This window comes from Lolium perenne, chromosome 5, assembly GCF_019359855.2.
Source record: "Lolium perenne isolate Kyuss_39 chromosome 5, Kyuss_2.0, whole genome shotgun sequence".
NCBI lineage: Eukaryota > Viridiplantae > Streptophyta > Magnoliopsida > Poales > Poaceae > Lolium > Lolium perenne.
Genome location: NC_067248.2, coordinates 196,508,032 through 196,514,523, shown reverse-complemented (window position 1 = coordinate 196,514,523; position 6,492 = coordinate 196,508,032).

Below are 6,492 nucleotides of genomic sequence, written 5' to 3'. Positions count from 1 at the left end.
AGTCAGATAGCTGCAGGAAAGGCCCCAGGATTCACCATAGACGAAGCCGGAGTTCTTTGGTACAAAGAACGTCTCTGCGTACCATCGGACTCTGAACTAAAACAAATCATTCTGCAAGAAGCTCATGACACCCTTTATTCAATCCACCCCGGAGGTACCAAGATGTACCAAGACCTGAAGGAACAATTCTGTGGCACGGAATGAAGCGAGAGATAGGAAGTTACATCGCCAAGTGTGATATCCGTCACGAGTCAGCGTAACATCAACGACCCGCAGGACTGTTGCAACCTTTACACATGCCGGAGGGGAAATTGGATTCGGTCGGTATGGACTGTATCACAGGATTGCCCCACCCTAGCCGAGGAAATGACTCCATTTGGGTAGTCATGTATAGGTTGACCAAGGTTGCACATTTCATCCCTGTCAAGACCACATACCAAGGCCCAAAGCTAGCTGAGTTATACATATCCGTAATAGTCAGCCGCACGGAACACCGAAGTCAATTGTGTCGATAGAGGATCACAATTCACCTCAAGATTCTGGCAGAAAGTGCATGAAGGACTAGGAACCCGTCTGAATTTCAGCACAGCATACCACCCACAGACTGACGGACAGACTGAGAGAGTCAACCAGATACTAGAAGATATGCTGAGAGCCTGTGTGCTAGAGTACGGATCCAAATGGGAAGACTGCTTACCATATGCAGAATTCTCCTACAACAATAGCGATCAAGCCAGCTACGAGATGGCCCCCTTTGAAGCCCTGTACGGAAGGAAATGCCGTACCCCTCTGAACTGGTCGGAAGTCGGAGATAGTCAAGTTTTCGGCCCCGATGTTCTCCGAGAAGCCGAAGAAAAGGTGCACAAGATCCGTGAGTACCTCAAGACCGCTCAGTCCAGACAGAAGAGCTACGCCGACAAGAGACGCCGAGAGATGACGTTCGAGATCGGAGACTTTGTGTATCTCAAAGTCTCACCCCTCAAAGGAATGCGGAGATTCCAACTCAAAGGAAAGCTCGCCCCGTATATGTCTGACCATTCAAGATTCTAGATCGCCGAGGAGAAGTCTCATATCGCTTGGAACTACCGGTAGAGATGTCCGCCGTACACAATGTGTTTCACATCTCACCGCTTCGGGAAGTGCCTAGAAGTGCCCGAGAAGACCGAAGTATTCAAGAACATCGACCACAGAGCCATTGATATCAACAAGGACCTAACCTACCGCGAAGTGCCCATTCGCATCCTGGAAGAAGCATTCAGACCACCCGCACTGTAAGTATCAAGTTCCTGAAAGTACAATGGAGTAATCACACCGAAGAAGAAGCAACTTGGGAACGCGAGGAAGATATGAAGAAGGAATACCCAAATCTCTTTAGTACCTAGTTTTCTCTAGATCTCGGGACGAGATCTTTTGTAAGGGGGAAGGGTTTGTAACATCCCAAGTTTCAATAAAATGAACAAGAGAGAGATCAAGAATCCAAAAATCAGGGTTAACAAAAACTTTTTCTCCTCATATAGGTTTATGCATATAGATCACCTTATTAATTATTTTGAGTGTGCAATTGCCATGATGTTGGCTTATGTGTTCTCTCTCACTCTAAAACCCTAACAATGATCACTTGATCACCCTTAGCCAATTAAAATTGAAATATAAAAGAAATCCCAAAAATCCATTTCACTCTCACATAAGGCCTATGCCATTTTTGCAAATACTTAATCTAGGCCAATTTGGTTTGCACCATTACTTGTAAATGGTTACTAAACACTTATTAACACCTTTGAAATCAAGCCAACTCAATTCAAACCAAAATCAAACTCAAATTCCAAGTCACATGCAATATGGTCACTTATGCCATTTTTAGTCTGATGGCCACTTTGAGCCCCTGGTTCTCTTCTTTCCACTTCTAAACTTTGTCAAACCTTTTCATCTCATCCAAGACAAACTCAAGCACTACAACTTTGCCCAAAACCACCACCCCAAATTCTTCACCATTTTCAAATGGGAAGCAAGCAAAGTTGGAACTTTCTCACATAAACAAGATCATATGCAAAATGTGATTTTGTATCTCAACTCCTTTTTGACCACCACCACCACCAAAATGCTCCTTTCAATATATGAATACAACCCACCAAAAAGAATTTCAAAATTCGAAAATAATTTTCTTTCGGGCATTTCCACAAACACTTGGCAGGTGGTATCAATTTGAGCCCATACCTCATTTTCAACTTGGACTTGGTCCAACTTTGACCTCTCTCGCACCCTCGGAGTCTCCCTCTCACCTCACCACATCAACCTCACCACTTGCACTGGCCAGGTTTGGATTAAATCACCTCAAACATGCCATGCCGTGGCATGGCATGGCCTCACCATGCCATCTCCTCACCTGGTCATCTCCAGCCTGAACCACCGTGTCCACTAGCCTCCCCTCACTCTCCGGACACGCCCGTACCATCCCATGGTCAACACGACGCACGCACACGCCGGAAACAGCGCGCCCAAAGGACGCCAGCAACGCCCATGCCGCGCCGCAGCGCGCATGGCGAGCACCCCGGACGCCGTAGCGTGACGACGCCCGCGTCCTCGCATCACCTCAGCCCTCACGCTCACCGCCGCCGACGCCTCACCTCACCGTGACACGCCGGACACGCTCGCTGGCCCGCGGGAACGCCGCAGTGACGAACGCGTCGACGCCATCCGCCATCGCCCGCGAGCTCCCGTCAAGCTCACCTCCGCTGTAGTGCCTCGTTTTCCCCAAAATCAAGCGCGTCGCCACCGCATGGACGTCGCCAACACTCCGCGCCCATCACTTGGCTCTTCGCGGCCCTGGACCGACGGCGGCCATGGCGAACCTAGCCGGCGCCGCGGCCACCTCCAGCCGCTATAAAAGGAGCACTCCGCGCCCCAAACTGAGCACGCCAATCTCTTCCCCACCTCACCAGAGTTCTCTTCGCCGCCTCAACTTCACCAGATAGCCACCACACCGCTGCAATTGCTAGCTCGTTGCCGCCGCCCGTAGCCGAAGCTCGCCGGAGAAGGAAGCCGCCCCAGGACGCGCCGCTGCTTCCAGGCGCCTCCCCATCATCGACAACGACGCGGCGCACCCTTCCGACGACCGTCGGAGCCCCGACGACGGCTCCGACCCCCGTCGCCGCCGCCGCCGCCATCGCCTCTCGCCGTCGACGACGACAACCTCCAGCCGTTGGATCATCGCCTGATCCAACGCTCTCCTCACTTCCCCGTACCGGTTCGGTGAGTAATACTCACTGACGCGTGGCCCCCACGCGGTCAGACGGCCCGCTGCGCTAGACGCAGTACTGGGCCGGCCCAAGTTCGTTTCCCGCGCAAGCCCACCTATTTGAATTCAAATTTGGAAATTAGATAAAATACACAATCTGAAGCAAACTTTGAAATTCATTTGTGACAAATCTACTCAGCCAAATTTTACAAACTTTATATTTCTGGAAACCTTAAGAAATTATCTACACTTTGCCACTGGATAGAACCCTAGATCTTGTGTAGAATTAAAGTGGCAAAATAAACAAAGCAGGGACTTTTCTGCCTTGTAATAATTCTTAAAAATCAACCATAAATGCTTTTCAGTTAATTCCACCTCCAATAATTCACTTTTCACTTATACTAATTGTTTCTACAAGAATATGCTATGCTTACTTTGAATGATCATGGTTTAGTTGTTTTAAATGCCTTTATGGCTATTTTTCTAGTCAAAGATATTGTCCAAAACTATTAATAAATCTTATGTGGGATTTTCCTCATTTAAATCTTGTCACCACAATTTCCAAATGAAGTGGAGACTCTGGTTATTTAGGTCCCATAGGAATTGTTGGTGATATTAAATCTTTGTTATGCTAGAATTAAATGGTATGAGGTGCTCACCTCATTTAAATCTTTTTCTCCAAATGATAAGTGTGAAGAGGTTGACTTGGGTCAACCTAGGTCACATATTATGCATGAGAGAAATTAAATCTTAATAAGAGAATGAGAGGAAATTATTTCTCTGAATAATTCAAAGTAACCTTTAATATTAGTGTGAGAGGAAATTATTTTTCTTAATTAATAAGAAGAACCCATCCACCAACTTAATAGTAATATGTGATGCTAGTTTAAGTGTGTGAACCATGTTTGTGCATAGTTTAGTAGATTAGTTTGGTGTGATGATTGTGTACCCCGTATTCGTATTTTAGACGCTAGTACCGAGGAGTACCAGGAGGAGGAGGAGGTCTACTTCCAGGAAGAAGAAGACCACTTTGACCAGTTTCCCAACCAAGGCAAGATAATACTCTTGCAAAGTGCAAAGCTCACCATGAGCAAGGCATTACCCCATTTTACTTTATGCTTATAACCCTATTTCCCAGTTTTACTTTACAAGCTTTATTTACTTTTGTTTTATCAAAGTACTTGTTGATTTACGATTTAGTAGTTTAGTAGGGAGTTAGTACAAGAGCATCAAACTTAGCCTAGAAGCAAAGCCAATACTTAGCACCCCTCACACATAGTGGCTAGTGCTAAATTTAAGATGACTACTCTAGATGGGAACATTGTGTTGATGAAATGATGACGGTGAAAACCTTGGAATGATTAGTCATTTCCATTGAAAGATTTTGAAGGTGAATATGACACTGAAGTTGACTTGGTGACTTTGGCAAAAAAAAACTGATGATTGATTGGATGCGATACCATTCCAATTTTTGAGTACCCCCACAATACCTGATTATGGGTAGGGCTTAGCTGGAAATTTATGTATCTTAGTATGGGTTCCCTCTGAACACACATCATAGGGGTTATGCTTGAGGCTGCCTCCGTTGTTGAGAAATGATGTGAATTGAAGGTGAATTGTACGGCCAAGCCTGTGCGCTCCCGGGTTAACAGCTTGGTTTTCACCGGGAGGCCAAGCTCATGGGGAGAGGTGCCTATACTAGGGTGTGTAAGTGAAAGGTTAATGGTTGATGATCCGCGCATCGAGTTACGATTATTCAGGGTTTTACCCCTGACGGATGTAATCAAATGTTGTGGCACAAGTGTGCGACCTCTGCAGAGTGTAGAACTATTCGAATAGCCGCGTCCGCGGATATGGACAATTGGAAAGGCCATTCTGTTTCCGTCATCAGAATTTATGTAACTGGTGTTTTTGAACTTGAACTTGAAAGGTGACTTTGACTTTGAATCACAACTGAGTTGTGGGAATGACACTAATGTTCCCACTTGAGTTAGTTAGCACTTGAGGAGTGTTTACAAAAGTGTTTATGAAATAAAATTTGGCTTTATGCAAATAAACTTAGAGCTTAGAACACTTTCTATAGTAATGTTAGTACTTACACTAGTACTAGATTGCGAGTACATAAAGTACTCACGGCTTTGTCCCTGGCTATTCAAATGGCCAGACTATGAAGCCGAGCCGCAGTACGAGGAGGACGATCAGCAGGACGTCTACCACAACTAGGAGCTTCTAACGTCAAGCGTTGGCCTGTGGACTAGAGAGTCCTTGTATCTTACGCTTCCGCTTATGAACTGGTGTTTGTTCGTTGATCATTAGATCAACTATTTGTGTAATATGGATCATGTGATTCCAAGTTGTAAGACATTATGGTTTGTAATGAATGATGATCGTGATACTTAACTATTATGCCTCGCAACAACAATTTTCCCGGGATTGCGATGTATGACATAATAGGCATCCGGACATAAAAATCCGGTGTTGACAAGTTGGTATCGTAGCCATTGTTTGACCTTAGGAGACCCTAGTTAGAAATGGACGTTCTGAAAAATTGAGTTTCAAAAAGAAATGAAGTACTTCTGAAAATTTTAATCTTTGTCTTCTCCTTGAGCTCTTTGGAAAAACAAGAAGTCATGCTCTTCCTTAGAAATATAACTAAAATTTTGCCACACTTGTTCACTTCTCTAACTTAATCCTTTACTTCACTTTCAGATGGAGCCCGTGAACACGAAGTTTTACCAGCTTGGAAATGGGGGAAGCTTGATCTTCGAGCACGACCTCAACGCCCTGTCCGACCACCTTGGTCGCCCGCACCCGGAGTTCCACGGATCGCAGATCGCGAACCAGCCAGGAGGCGAGTTGCAGTGGATCATCACCGCTGACTTGAGGGGCAAGATGGAGCCTCCCACTTCGAGAGGATCCTCTTCTCCTTCATGGAGAGCAACTGGCTGGACGGACTTGCTCGCGGCCTTCAGAGGGACTCGCACGCTTGTGCGGGATGAGCGGGGAGGCACTCCAGCACCCTCGCTTTTCTCACCTCGCGAGGCGTAACTCTGCTGGAGAACCCATGGACATGTCATCGCACCCGCAGCTGAAGCACCACGTGGAGCATCTCGACTTCATGTTGTACCACACTCAGCAGGATCTCGACCACTCCCGTGAGTACGCCAACCAGACTCACGCCCGCATCATCGAGCAGGGCGACTGCATCAAGATGCTCGCCAAGGACCGCAGGACTCTCCGCCAGCAGCGCGCAAAGA